The following is a 15,918-nucleotide window of genomic DNA, read 5'->3' as shown; positions in this document are numbered from 1 at the left end:
ATTGAATGTATTGCAGCTTACCTTTCCTTTGATGTGGTGGTGGCTATATTGGTTTTCTTTTTTCATACACTTTTCCATTTTATATTCACCTGGTGATGCTGCCAAGAACACCTGTCCTGTCCTGTCCTGTCCTAGGGTGATAACTGTACTATATGTAGAAGCAGCAGTGTTGTCACCCTAGGAAGTGAGAGTGTTGGGACTACATAAAATCTCCCTGTTGTATAATATAGGGGAAGGCGTTATGTAGTCAATAAAGATTGCTGGGAACAATAACTGTCTGCAGATGTAAAGTGATATTAAACCCTTTGTTTTTTAAGCACTTCCAAGAGCTGATTTAATCACTTACATTACTTACTTTTTAATATACCAATTATTTGACACAAAAAGCCCTGTGCTAAAATATTCCCGATACCTACATCCCTCACAGAATAAGCAAAAGCCACTTATTTTGTTTAAAAATAGAACAGGATTTTTTCCATGGTACCAATAACATCTTCAAGACTTTCATAAAATCGTAATATCTTTTATTGTACAAAGTGTTCTTGTATAGAAAAGTCACAGTAAAAGACAATTCATAATACAGACACCCCTTAGGCTCCTACCACATCAGTTTTTGTAGAATACCACCTAGCAAACTGGTTATAGGTCTATAAACTATACAACACGGGATGGTCCTTGAACCTCAGATCTCTATGTGCTTCCTTAACCTTTGAACTTTATTAGGATTAAATCAATGGTATTAGTCCCCTTTCACACGGACGGATAGAATGGTGCTTTCAGCTGCAGATTTTACCGCAGCTAGAAGCACACGATGCTTTCCTATGACACCCTTCACACACTGCGGTTACCTGCGGTTTTGTGCGAATAGAAAAAATAGAATTGAATGCATCCAGGTGCGATCTGGCGCAGCTATCGGCACATAACCGCAGGTAATCGCAGTGCACTCTGTCAGCTGCGTTTGGTATGAATCTTGAGGGGGAACTCCACGCCAAATTTCAAATAAAAAAACAGCATGGATTCCCCCTCCAAGAGCATACCAGGCCCTTGGGTCTGCTATGGATTTTAAGGGGAACCCCTGTACACTTAAAAAACGACGTTGGGCCCCCCCAAAATCCATACCAGACCCTTATCCGAGTACGCAGCCCGGCCGGTCAGGAAAGGGGGTGGGGACGAGCGAGCACCCCCCCTCCTTAACCGTACCAGGCCACATGCCCTCAACATGGGGGGTAGGTGATTTGGGGTAGGGGTGCACCCCAATGCACCCTGTCCCCATGTTGATGAAGACAGAGCCTCTTCCCGACAACCCTGGGCTTTGGTTGTCAGGGTCTACGGGCAGGGAGCTTATCGGAATCCAGGAGCCCCCTTTAATAAGGGGGCCCCCAGATCCGGGCCCCCACTCTAGGTGAATGAGTATGGGGTACATCGTACCCCTACCCATTCACCTGGGGGAATAATAAAAAAAAAAAACACACTACACAGGTTTTTAAAGTAATTTATTAGTTCGCTCTGGGGGTGTTCTTCCGACTTCTCTGCTCTTTCGGGGGGTGTTCTGCCGGTGCCTCCGCTTTCTTCTTTAAGCTCTTTTACAAGCGGGGCCCCTGTCTTATTTGCCATATTCTCTGTTCTATCCTGTGGGGGGGGGGCCTGGTCTTCACCACCGTCTTGTTCTGTTCTGCCGGGGCCCCCGCTTTCTTCTTTAAGCTATTTTACAAGCGGGGGCCCCCGGTCTTCTTCACCGTCTTCTCTGTTCTCTTCTGCTGGGGCGGGGGGGCTGTTTTTTTTGGCGTACGGGGGTTCCCCTTAAAATCCATAGCAGACCCAAGGACCTGGTATGCTCTTGGAGGGGGAACCCATGCCAGTTTTTTATTTAAAATTTGGCGTGGAGTTCCCCCTCAAGATTCATACCATACACAGTGCTTGGTATTGGCAACGATCCAAGTCGGATCCCCGTTCAATATCGTGCTGCGGCTAAACGCAACCGCAGCTAATTGCACTGTACAAATGCAGATGATCGCTGTGCCTGGAGTCTTGAATTTCTGCAGAAAATAAACTGCTTTTAACTGCGGCAGAACAGCCGTCCGTGTGAAAGGGGCCTTAGATTCTACAATGTATACACAAAAACACTGTACAAAAATGATACATCCATATACATATCTAATATAAGATCTCAACATTAAAAATAATGTTATGTCATTAATTTGTATAACAAAATCAAATTCATACATTTCTCCCAGATCAGAGCGCAAACAGAGACAGGAACCATATGCCCACCCCCGGAAAAGACCTGGTGCTGAAGGAAATAGACACACGCCAAGGTGGAACAGAGACAAGGGACATCAAGTTCCTGTCTTCCCAGGTGGTGGTTGCCTATAAGATGTGTACACAACACTTAAAATATGCTTCAATAGTGTCAGTCCAACAAAGAAACCCCACACTATCTATTTCATCTACCTTTAAATGCTCTATGTGGGTTAGAAGAGCAACAACAACAGCCAAAAACGTGTTGAATCCTAAGGAAGGTATCTGTATATCTAGTACCTCGCCCTCATATCTCTGAAGTTATCCTCAGAGATCTGTCCATCAATTAGCATCTGTTAAAAAATATTGGTTAAAAACCAACATAGTATTCAGCAGAAGCTTAACTAGAACCTTCAGCCTGGGTTCACACTGTAGCAATGCGGGAACCAGCGCGATTCCAGCACCAGTTCCCACATCGCATCACTCCCGCAGGCAGTTCACACTCCCCTCTGCGAACTGCTGCAGGTGTCCATACAAAGTTAATGTTCACAGATCGCAGTGTGAGCTGTGGATTCAGACAGAATTCCAGTGCAGGAAAAAAAAAGTCCCTGCTCCTTTTTTTTGTGAATCCAATGTGAATTCAGCCATACAGCTGTATGGCTGAACTCGCATTGCACAGACATCGCATGTAATCTGCACCTGCGGTGCGGGTGCAATGTCTGAGATCGCTATAGTGTGAACCTGGGCTCAGGGCCGCAGTGCAAGAAACCATGAAGGGCCCCCTAACCCCCAGCCGGGGCCCTTCCCTCTGAGCCCGGTGGTGGAATGCCAGGGTCCAGTCAGAGGTGCAACTTTTGCGACCCTGGTAGATCCGCCACTGGTGTCAGTGTTTTTTTATTTTTATACATTTTTTTGTTTTTTTTACCATTTCATTTATTTATTTATTTACAATACTATTTTTTTACAATTTGTTCAGGAGCCCCGGTAGAGGGCTTTGGTGAAATATCAGGGGTCTAAACAGACCTCTGATGGTTCACCTTTGAAACAGAGAAAAGAGATTAAGGACACCCAAAAAAATCACCCCTCAGCACACACTCCCTTTCCCCTCAAATTTCCTATCCTAGAACAAATCCCACCTATGAGCCCCCCGAATTCCCCCTCTTAGCCTAATTCCCCCCACCCCCTCCTAGCAGCACTAAACTTTCCTCCCATCCCCTTCCTAGCACAAAGTCTAAGTTAGAAAAAAAGGGGAGAAAAAAAAAAATAAGAAGAAAAAAAAGGGGGGGGGGTGGGATAAAAGACGTCTAATTAGGGAAGGGGCCAAACCACCCTTCCTAGTTTATTATAAAGGGCAAATGTTTTTATATCTGTACCTTTACATATTTAGATTTATACAAAGGCCCGGATTCACATACATCGGCGCATATATATGCCGCCGTAGCGTATCTCTTTTACGCTACGCCGACGCAACACAGAGATGGTTCACCTTTGAAACAGAGAAAAGAGATTAAGGACACCCAAAAAAATCACCCCTCAGCACACACTCCCTTTCCCCTCAAATTTCCTATCCTAGAACAAATCCCCCCTACGAGCCCCCCAAATTACCCCTCTTAGCCTAATTCCCCCCACCCCCTTCTAGCAGCACTAAACTTTCCTCCCATCCCCTTCCTAGCACAAAGTCTAAGTTAGAAAAAAAAGGGGAGAAAAAAAACAAAATAATAAGAAAAAAAGGGGGGGGGGTGGGATAAAAGACGTCTAATTAGGGAAGGGGCCAAACCACCCTTCCTAGTTTATTATAAAGGGCAAAGGTTTTTATATCTGTACCTTTACTTATTTAGATCTATACAAAGGCCTGGATTCACATACATCGGCGCATATATATGCCGCCGTAGCGTATCTCTTTTACGCTACGTCGACGCAACGCTGAGAGGCAAGCATGGAATTCACAAAGCAAATGCTCCCAACGTTGCGCCGGCGTAACGTAAATTTCTAGGCGTAAGCCAGCCTAATTCAAAGTAGGTGAAAGTGGGCGTGACCAATTTAAATGAAGCGTGACCCCATGCAAATGATGGGCCAAACGAACGGCGCATGTGCCGTCTCGTGGACGCATCCCAGTGCGCATGCTCAGAATCAAGTCGAAAATACTCCCTAAGATACGTCGAATCACTGCCTACGATGTGAACGTAACCTACGCCCAGCCCTATTCACGTACTACGTAAACTATGTAAAATACTGTTCCCTGGTCCATACCTTTGCATGAGTTGCGCCTCATAGATGGGGAATAACGTACGACTTACATAAACCAAGTATATTAATGCACGGGGGCGCAAGTACGTTCGTGAATCGGCGTATATCACACATTTGCATATTCAAATTGTAAATCAATGGGAGCGCCCCTTGCAGCAAGCGTAAATATGCGCCCACGATACGACGGCGTAGGAAACTTACGTCGGTCGGATGAAGCCTATTTTCAGGCGTATCTTGCTTTCAAAGTCAGGCGCATAGATACGATCGCATAGATACGGCGCATGATACGGGACCGAGCATCGGTGCTCGGTCCCGGTTAGCTCTCCGACACACGTCTAGGTAAGTGGCATTCCTGTGATTACATCACTACATCTATGCAGGAGGAATACCTGCACTCTGCCATTTCACATATATGGTTGGGGTCCTCCCTATGCTTTTTGTTATATGACTTATCTATTTGTATGCATTTTTCTTTATAGAATCTATGGCCGCGTTTAAACTACTCCCTGAAGAAGACCGCTACTTTTAAGGTCAAAACGCGTAGGGGTATCTCGCCCATAGTACTTGCATGTACACAGTACTGTCTTATCTGCATTTATTATCATTGTGTGATTCTATTTGTTCTTGATTGATTTTTTATGTCAAGCTCATATCCTGAGTCCTCTATTCGGGGCTCTTTTTTGAAATTTATATCAAATAAAATTTATACTTTTTATCAAATGGTACAATTTTCATTCTTTGCTGCAACATAAAGCCCCTAGGGGTAATTTTCTATTTTCTCAAGTAATATAGAGCGGGCCAATCTTATAATAATTGTGGGATCTTAATCGGAATTGCTTGAAAAATATAGAGGAATCTAGGGAGGATGTCCATCTTAAAGTGGTTGTAAACCCTTTACAACTACTTTAACCTACAAATATACTTTAACCTTGAAATATCTCCTAAACCTCCATGGTTTAGGAGATATTTACTAAAATCACGGGCGCCGATGTCAACGGCGCAGGCTTACTTTAGCAACGGCGATCATGCCGTTCTGCAAAGAAGGCCGTGACTGGCGGCTCCTGCGAGAATGCGCGAGAGTGACGTCATTGTGGCTCTGGTCAATCACAGCACTGGAGCTACGATACCCGGAAGTAACCACCGGTGTCTGAGGATGGCTGCGGGGGGCTTCATCCCCTGATGAAGTCACATGATGAAGTCACATGATCGCTGACGATACATGTAGGGACGTAGCGGCAACCCGGAAGTGACACAGGCGAGCTTGGCACTCGTGGATACACATGTTTTGTTTACTGTTTGAATGTGAGTACCTTGAAATGTGAAATGTTTTTGCGATGGAGTACCTGCCGAAAGTGATACATCTAAACAATATAATTTAGTAGCATTTTTTTTTTAATTACTTAAAGTGCCAAATAGTTAAATTTGCTTTAATAGAGAAGGGAAAGCTATCATTGGATTGGTAATATGGAGCAGGAGATCATATACAAATAAACAAATCTTATATTGTTTGCCAGCAATGTTCACGCCTTGTATTGTATTATTGTAGCGCAATGCTACCGCCAAGTGTCCCATTGCCAATATATACAGAAGCGGTGAAAGAGAACATCCTTGGCAGGTCCCATTAGATATGTGAACTGGGTCAGAGAGTAAACCATTTACCCTAGTCCGAGCTGTAGGGCAGGAATAAAGGGCCATTATTTTATGCATAAAACCTGGGGATAAGCCAATTTGCTCCAATGTTGCTTTCAAGAATGCCCAGTCTAAGCGATCAAACGCTTTTACTGCATCAATTGACAGGAGACAAAGAGGGATCTTTTGTGTTGGACAATAGGAGATAAGGGAAATTATTTTAATAGTATTATCTCGTGCTTCGTGAGTGGGAGCAAAACCAACCTGGTCAAGACTAATAATAAATGGAATGACCATTTGAAGTCTATTCGCCAATAATTTAGCATATATTTTAAGGTCCACATTAGTTATTGGACGGTAGCTTGAGCATTCGGCTGGGTCTTTTTGATCTTTAAGAATAAGAGTGATATGAGCCACTTGTGATTGCAGAGAAAAAGCACACAAGTCAGTTTGAATTGAATGTAACCTCCATAATGGGAGCTAAAATATCTTAAAACTGTTTATAAAAAGGCGCTTGAAAAGCCGTCTGGGCCCAGGCTCTTGCCTAAGGCAAAAGCATTAATCGTTTGCAATAGTTCCTCAATAGCAAATGGAGTACTTAATGAGGAAACAGCAGACTGATCTAATCTAGACACAGTGGTACTTGACATGTATAGAGCTTTTCGCGTCCCCCCATATTGGTGGGGTTTGTGAAGAGGTTAGGAAAGTTATAAAGAGTCTTATAATACTCATGAAACGTTGAAGCAATATCTTCGAATGATTGCACTAGCCCCTTTCTAGGGCATGGCAAATTGGGAATGTATGTACGTCCTATTTTTGTACGTATATAGTTAGCTAACCCCTTACTATAAACTACCCCCCATCCTAGCAGCATAAATCCTCCCTCCCAGGCACAACCCCCCCCCCATCTCCCCTCCTAGCTCAAATCCCCCCCCCCCCAATCCCCCTTCCCCTTAATTATACCTTTCCAAGTACAAACAACTACCCAACGCACAGCAGATGACACAGATCGCTCTGAGATCGGACTATACACGGCTTGATTACAACCCCCCCCCCATCTTCTCTATGTGCTCAACTCCCCGCAGCAGGAAATGTCAGTAATGGGTGGGTACAGTCCATGCACAGTCTGAGCTAAGTGAATGCGATCCAATGCTATCTGCTGTTTGGAGGATTACTGTTCAGACAGGAGTGGGGAGAGCACAGCACGGCACCTGCCTAGATCCCACCACGGGGGTCGGGAGAGAGTGCAGAGGTAGAAGAGGGAAACTGGTTAGGAGGGTCGGCAGCCTATAGAGGAACCAATCTCCTCCTTCTTCCTCCTGCAGCCGCTAAATGCCTGCGTGAGGGAGGAGAATCAGGCATTTGGCAGCTGTAGGAGGAAGATGAGGAGATCGGTTCCTCTATAGGCTGCCACTCCCCTCTTGTCCAGGTGTATAGGGGCTTCTGAATGGGCCCCCTGGAGCATGGGGCTGGGTTGCATTGGAGACCCCTGTAGCTATGTCCCTGGTATTCAGGGTATTCATACCTCCAATCCCCAGAATATATCCACCTTGAATTAAAGCAGTTATACACCATATTTTTTTTAAATAACAAACTTGTCATACTTACCTGTTGTGTAATGGAAGGAGCTGAGGCTGAAGCCACTCTTCGTGTTATGCACACATTGAGCTATCGGTGTGCAGCGCTTATACGGAAGTACCCTTTTAACCAGCGGAGCAGTCCAATCAGCACTCCAAGTTGTTTATACCAGGTCGCAGTAAATAAGTAGTGGAGTTATTTCACTGTATATCAGATACAGACGTACCACAAATGTTGGAAAGTGCCCTGTGAGCTTTTCTCCTGCTGATCGGACAGGTCCATGTCCACTCAGTTTATGCAGAGTGGACACAAACAGATCAGAAGAGGACACACCCAAACAGAAGAGAACACAATCTTTTTTTTAGCAGAACCCGGAGGTAGGCGATGTGTACTGTAAATGAACACAAGACCGTTTACACCCACCAGTCCATGAAAAACTGACAGGCGGACCTGATCGGATCACCCATATAACATGGCCCTATGCACTTGCTCCAAAACCAAATACATCAAAAACAAAAGAAAGAACAAGAGTTTCACATACACCTCTGATATGTCTTTTGTAAAAGTTCAATTTTTTTAGTATAGCTTATTCCAAAGCACTAGAAATCCCCATAAAAGGGGACAATTAAAAACAAAATTTGTCAATACGAGGGTTGCCAACGCCTCAGATTTTTTACTATCAACCTCAAAATATGGCAATAACTGCTATTGCAAACCAAAACAATTAATATTTAAAATGTTTTTATATATGATACAAACAACAAGTAAACTCCTTGCTATATATTTAAAAAGTCAAACAGTAAGAGCCAGTTCACAGAGGGGCGACTCGTCAGGCGACTTAGCCGCCTGACAAATCGTGCTCCGTTCTGTACTATGGAACCATTCTAATAGGAGCGACTCAAGTTGCGCCGACTTAGAAAAAGGTTCCTGTACCATTTTGGAATGACTTCAGGGCGACTTGCATTGACTTCAATACAGAAGTCATTTTGCAAGTTGCCTCTAAAGTCGTGTGCAGATCGCCTTGCCGAGTCGCTCGGCAAGTCGTGCTGCCCCAGTGTGAACCGGCTCCTAGTGTTCCAAAAATTGAGCATGACTTAATGGTTTGAACTCATTATTGAGCACAGATGCAGTGATGTCTGGTCTGCTTTTTTCTATTTCTATTGTTACACTGATTATCATACCTAGAAACATTGAGGGCCCATGCAGATGGGTGATTAGCCTTTCCATTGGCAACTTCATGCACAAGGTGTCTGTGAAGAACCATGGCCACCCTGTACACTCATGCGAGTGGTTACATGTGATTAGGGCCTTTAAGCAACCCTGGACACAGACAATTTATGTCCATGGTCAGTGTTTCTGGCCACATATAAACTGGGCACAAATTATTAGATGGCTGCTACATGTAGGCTGGGCCTATCTTAGGATCTTATTTGGCAGTAATTATTCACACACAGTGTATAATGCACCAATATCCTTTATATAAGTCTTGAGCAACTTCATTGAAGAAAGCAGACAAACCATTCTTTGGCACTAAGAGCCGGTTCACACTGGTCCGACATGCGCTCCGACTTCGAGAGCACAAGTCGCATGACATGTCAAAATCAATGGTTCCCTATGAGAACCGTCTTATCCGGTCCGACTTGTGTCAGTCCGACTTTGAAAATTCTTCCTGCACTACTTTGGTTGCCTTGTGGTGGACTTTAAAGGCATGATGTATTTGAGAATATATTTTTAAAGTTTAAAATTATTTATTGAGTATAATATGTAAAAAATATATATAAAAAACACATGACATGCTTGAACATATATACAATATTGTCACCATCATTACATTGTAGTACAAACTATAATTATTGCAACCAACGCGTTTCAGAGTATAGGTGTCTCATTCTTCAGGGGTATATTTTAGCAGGAAGAATTTATGTTCTAAAATACAGTATTAAGAAAAACAAATATACGAGTATACAACATTCCAACAATGTCCATAAATGTACATCAGACGAAATTCATAAGAAATTCACTTACATACACTATGATGGTATGGCAAACTTTCCAATATGTTCTACTTAAAAACATGCGAAGGGCAAAATGTGCTCTCAATTTCTCAAACCAGAGATCCGGCAGTGGTAGCGTGCTCTTGGGAAGATGTCGGTGTCGGGCTTCAAGGAGGAGGAGCCTAAACGCTGACCCAGCTCCCCCCCCCCCCACACACACACCGGGAGGGTCAGGCCTGCAGACCCGCTGGGGCCAAGAAAGGAAAAGGACTCTGTAGATATGAAATAAAGTCTATGAATATGTAATTTTGAAAAAGATTAAATTAATAAATAAATAAATACATTTAATAAGATTGTGTATGTCTATTTTAATTCTTCTTCTTCTTATTACTTAATCTCACATAGATGTATGGAGGGTTATGTTGTAAAAAATACGCTCGCCACAGCTAGAGAAAATTATAAATTTAAATTACAATTAAATATGTATAAGATATGTAGCGCTACCCCCGTAGGAGCCGCTAATGTATGTATGTTTCTGCACTCTCCCTCTCAACCCCAAGAACTGCCTCAGCCCCTCTGGCAGGCCTGCTTAGTAATATTCGTGTAGAACCCAGCAACAGAGAGAAAACACAATAATGCAAGAGCATGTAGAATATTTACCAAGACTCTGGGTTCAGTCACGTCATCAGCTGTGGTAGTGAATAGAGACTTACACAAGATACCAATGAACAACTTGTAAAAGTTTACTATGATGAAGAATGGTGAAGAATAACATAAAGCAATGATGTGAATAATAGATGAATAACACAAGTTATAATTGGCAGAGATATTTGTTCAAAGCAAAAATGTCATACCACTGTATCAAATAGCAATCTGATAAGGGTATATGTGAACAGGTGCACAGTGGAACAGGTCCTCAATACTTTAATAACTGTATTGAAACACCTAACCACTGAGGCCTCAGCACACAGACCAATACACGCAGAATACACAACAGTGAACACAGTAATAAAAATGCACGTTCCAACTGTATGTTGCTAAATGGCTCCCTCTAGAGTACAGTTTCGAGTGATACACAATTGTATAGCAGTAAAGCCTTGTGGAAGAATAAAGTAGTGGAAGTTCCTCCAGTCCCAGTTTGTTCTTCAGCTAGCTTAATTATACTGCAGTGTGAGGTAGTGCACGTATTTGTAATCCAAAATAGCAAAGGAAACAGTAACTGTAGAATATAGTGAGATTGATTACTTAGCTGCAAACTATCCCCACTTGTAAATCCTTTTGTGAGTGAACAGTACAGTATATTACAGTCACTACCTGGATAGGCAGATGCCTTTTTACCAGCTGGCTGTGGACTCCTTCTGTGTAGATGGCACCTCCACGCAGTGCTGCCCCTCCCGGTGTGCTGGAAGGCAGATGGCTTCAAAAGCTCTGAAGCACTGGCTAGTCCTCATGCTCAATCCGCAGGGCTACTCACAAGGATCCTTCTGACAGGGGATCCGCTCTCTGCTGTAGGCCGCAGGCTCTCCCAGCCCTGGGCACACACAGGCCTCTTGCTGGTTGTTGAATGGCATCCAGAGAGAGAAAGAAAAACAGGCCACACCTGTCCTTTTATCTGCTTACCAGCAGGCTGTTCTGTGACTTGGCATTGTGGGTGTAGTAGTTCCCAGACTGATCTAACCACATGAGTCACTTCCTCATTGTCCTATATATCCCACAATGCATATCTGTTTACCTCTTAAATGAACAAAAGAAAACAAAACCCTGATAAAGTGTCAGTGGTCACTAGAGGGAGCCAAACCCTTACTTAAGGAAACAATACATTTCTTAAATGATAACTCTGGTAGTAGACCTGTGCTACACATATATACACCGGAGAGGGAGGTGTGGGCGTGCCTGGAGATCGCCTGACACACAGAGCTGCCCAGCTTAGCTAACCTGTGGTGGCACTGTGTAAGGCCTAAGACGCTATACCATCTGCATCCGGCCTCCATTTTGCTCCTCCCGTGGACATGCGCAGTCCGCCGGTGAAGCTCTGTGTGTCGGCAGGTGGTGTGGGCGTGGCCTCATTCCTGCGCACGGCGGCAACGTGTGTGCCCTGTGGACGGAGCTGCACATGTACGGCTGGGGGGGCCTTTAGGGATCAGCCTTGTTTCTCCCTTCCCCTCCTTCTCTAGCCGGATCAGCTGTGCTGATGCTGGCTGATTGGGATGAGAGAGGTATATATACACCTTCACGGCCGCTCATCCTGATATCCACTTCATGTACTGCTGGATGCTGGAGTGAGCGGTCATAACTCAATTCACAGGTAAAAACTGTGGACTTTGTGTTTTTTTTTTTTTTTTTTTACTGATAGCCTGCATTCTAATTAATTATCCCTTTATGCTACTTACTCATGCTGGACAATGGACATCATTGGTTCACATATATATCTTATACACATTTAATTGTATTTGGGATTATATTTGTATTTTAATATAAAAAAATGTAAACAAAAAACATATATAAGTGCTTAGTTACAACTACATTTTTAATTTTCTCTAGTTGTTGCGAGCGTATTTTTTACAACATAACCCTCCATACATCTATGTGAGATTACGCACATTTTGCAGGTATTCAGCAACTTATGTATAATATAATAACAACAATAAGAAGAAAAATTAAAATAGACATACAAAATCTTAATTACATTTATTTATTTATTAAATTAATCTTTTTCAAAATTACATATTCATAGACTTTATTTCATATCTACAGGGTCCTTTTCCTTTCTTGGCCCCAGCGGGTCTCCAGGCCTGACACTCCCAGTGTGTGTGAGGGAGCTGGGTCAGCGTTTGGGCTCCTCCTCCTTGAAGCCCGACACCGACATCTTCCCAGGAGCACGCTACCACTGCTAGATCTCTGATTTGAGAAATTGAGAGCACATTTTGCTCTTGCATGTTTTTAAGTAGAACATATTGAAAAGTTTGCCATACCATCATAGTGTATGTAAGTGAATTTCTTATGAATTTCATCTGATTCTATGTACATTTATGGACACTGTTGGAATGTTGTATACTCGTATATTTATCTTTCTTAATACTGTATTTTAGAACATAAATTCTTCTTGCTAAAATATTTCCCTGAAGAAGGAGACACCTATACTCTGAAATGCGTTGGGTGCAATAATTATAGTTTGTACTACAATGTAATGATGGTGACAATATTGTAGATATATTCAAGCATGTCATGTGTTTTTTATATACATTTTTTACATATTATACTCAATAAATAATTTTAAACTTTAAAAATATATTCTCAAATACATTGTGCCGTTAAAGTCCACCACAAGAGGATTTTTTATTTTCTCCTCAAATATTGGATGTGGCACTAAGAAATGCTTAATACTGCCAACAAATTGTATGCACTACTTTGGTCCGACTTGGGCATGATATCAGCCAAATGATTTGAATGTAAGTCACATCCAAGTCGGATCATCATCCTAACAGATCTGACTTGTGGCATTCGACTTATGCTCTGAGGATCTTGAGAGGGAATCCCACGCCAAAACTAAAAAGGAAAACTGCTTGGGGTCCCCCCAAAATTAATAAAAAATGGTGTGCCCCCTCCAAGACCATACAAGACCCTTATCCGAGCATGCAGCCTGACAGATCAGGAAAGAGGGGGATGATCGAGCACCCTTCCCCCTCCCGGACCATACCAGGCCACATGCCCTCAACATGGGGGGGTGGGTGCTTTGGGACAGGGTCTCCAGGTGATGTCCACAGATCGCCACGCCTCATCGCTATATAAGAACTGGCATACACCAGACCTGACACAACAGGAGCCAGCATCGGAGGAGGACCAGCTCGGCAGAGAAAGAAGTAATCGGAGGAGGGAGAAGAACCGGGAGAAGAAGAGGAGGGAGAAGAACCAGGAGAAGAAGTGGAGGGAGAAGAACCAGGAGAAGAAGTGGAGGGAGAAGAACCAGGAGAAGAAGCCAAGGAAGAAGACACCGAGTTATGACGGGGGACATTCTTCATTTTTAAGACTTTTCAAAAACCGTCTCTTGTTTTTTGTAACACTACACTTTTTTTGGGGTGAATGGGTAGGAGTACAATGTACCCCATACTCATTCACATGGTGGGGGGGCGGGATCTGGGGGCTCCCTTGTTAAAGGGGTCTTCCAGGTTCCAATAAGCCTGCAGAGCCCCACAACCACCGCCCATGGTTGCTTTGGGGTGGGGGGCACAGAGCCCCCCTGCCTCAAAGCACCCACCTCCCATGTTGAGGGCATGTGGCCTGGTATGGTCCAGGAGGGGGGGCTCGCCCATTCCCCCTTTCTTTACCTGCTGGGCTGCATGCTTAGATAAGGGTTGGTATAGATTTTGGGGGGAACCTCACACCGTTATTTTTTATATTTTGGCGTTGGAGTCCCCCTTAAATTCCATACCAGACCCGGTCGGTATGGCCGAATAAAAGTTGAATCCCATTCATTGAAGTTGCATGGAAGTGTGACGTGAAGTCGAGGGGCAAAGTCGAATCAGAAGTCGTACAACTTATGTGTCGGATCAGTGTGAACATAGCCTTAATGTACAATGATGTAGAATAATACAGTCTCAGTATTAACCAGTTGTATCTCCAAAAGAAGGCTTCAGTCAGAGGGGGTAGTGTCCTTTATGAAAAATTTACTGGCTCCACACCACACCTCTCTACTGATCACCGGGGTGTAAGTAAAGAATAAGGAACTTGTTTCCGAGCTATCCCTTCTCACTTGGAACCTCTTCCTATGATTAATACTGTCCCTCACAAGCAGGATCCTTTCCCTGTCTGTTCACCAGCCAGAAGCACACCAAAATTATTCAGGGCCCTATTTAAAAGGTTCCCATACCCAAGATGGCTGCCAAAGATTCTTGAGAGTTCGGTGTCCAATCAGACTACGTTCTTCTCTCAAGGCAGTGTACAGAATCTCTAAGGGACAAAAACCTTTAGGCCGCGTACACACGGTCGGTCCATCCGATGAAAACGGTCCGAAGGACCGTTCTCAATGGTTAACCGATGAAGCGGACTGATGGTCTGATGTGCCTACACACCATCAGTTAAAAAAACGATCGAGTCCAACGCGGTGACGTAAAACACAACGACGTGCTGAGAAAAATGAAGTTCAATGCTTCTAAGCATGCATCGACTTGATTCTGAGCATGCGTGGGTTTTTAACCAATGGTTTTGCATACTAACCGTCAGTTTTGACCTATCGGTTAGGCATCCATCGGTTCAATTTTAAAGCAAGTTCTAAAATTTTTGACCGAAGGATAACTGACCGATGGGGCCCACACACCATCGGTTTGGACCGATGAAACGGTCCTTCAGTCCGTTTCCATCGGTTTTGACCAACCGTGTGTATGTGGCCTTAGAGTCCACGCTTCTCTTGCAATCATTGCACTAGGCCACCTATAGGTTTGAGGGTTAACTGCACCTTCCTACATACAAGCTTAGTGTAAACTAAAAACACTAATAGAGTGAAAAATGGGGCTAACAGTGTCAGAGGAAACAAATACAGCTCAGTGTATATATTCTCAGCACACTGTAGTGCTGGGATGAACTTGCACTGCCAATTAGGTTTGCAGGAAATCCTGAACCCACAAGAAGCTCAGGAGAACATGTCAGCACCAGTTAGGGAGCTTGCAGAGCTATTGAATTCAGAAAAATATAATCACTTTAAGTTCTTATCGGTCTTTCAATTTGTGCAACCCTTTTAGGAAGGCAGTAAATAAACTTCCATAGTTCTATCCATTTTTCATTTTAATTCAGTTCTTGTCTACACTCCATACAGAAATCACATTTGTTACAGGACCAGGTAGAGTATGCTCAGATATAATTTAATGTCTCTCTACCAACCATTGTGACAAAAACCATGGGGATCATAGGCTTTCCTTACTGCACTGTCTCCTTATTATTGATCCCATCCCTTTATATTTCACCACACTCAATTGTTCAATTTGTGGTTGTTTGGTAAGAATCTACAGCTCAGCATTGTTTATCCAAATATCCATCCAAAATCTAGATGAAATTGAAACCCGGTTACTATTAGCAATAACTCCACTTTTGCTCACATTTTTCTTTCTTCAGACTTCAGGAATCATTCATGATAAAAACTGAAAAAATGAATCCATCATTTAAAGTACAAAATTCCTGTTTATTTTCCTTAGGGAAGCAGCTCAAGTTAATCACATTTTAAGGAGGAAATGAAATGACT

Source organism: Rana temporaria, chromosome 4 (assembly GCF_905171775.1).
Source record: "Rana temporaria chromosome 4, aRanTem1.1, whole genome shotgun sequence".
Classification (NCBI taxonomy): Eukaryota; Metazoa; Chordata; class Amphibia; order Anura; family Ranidae; genus Rana; species Rana temporaria.
This window is presented reverse-complemented; position numbering follows the sequence as displayed.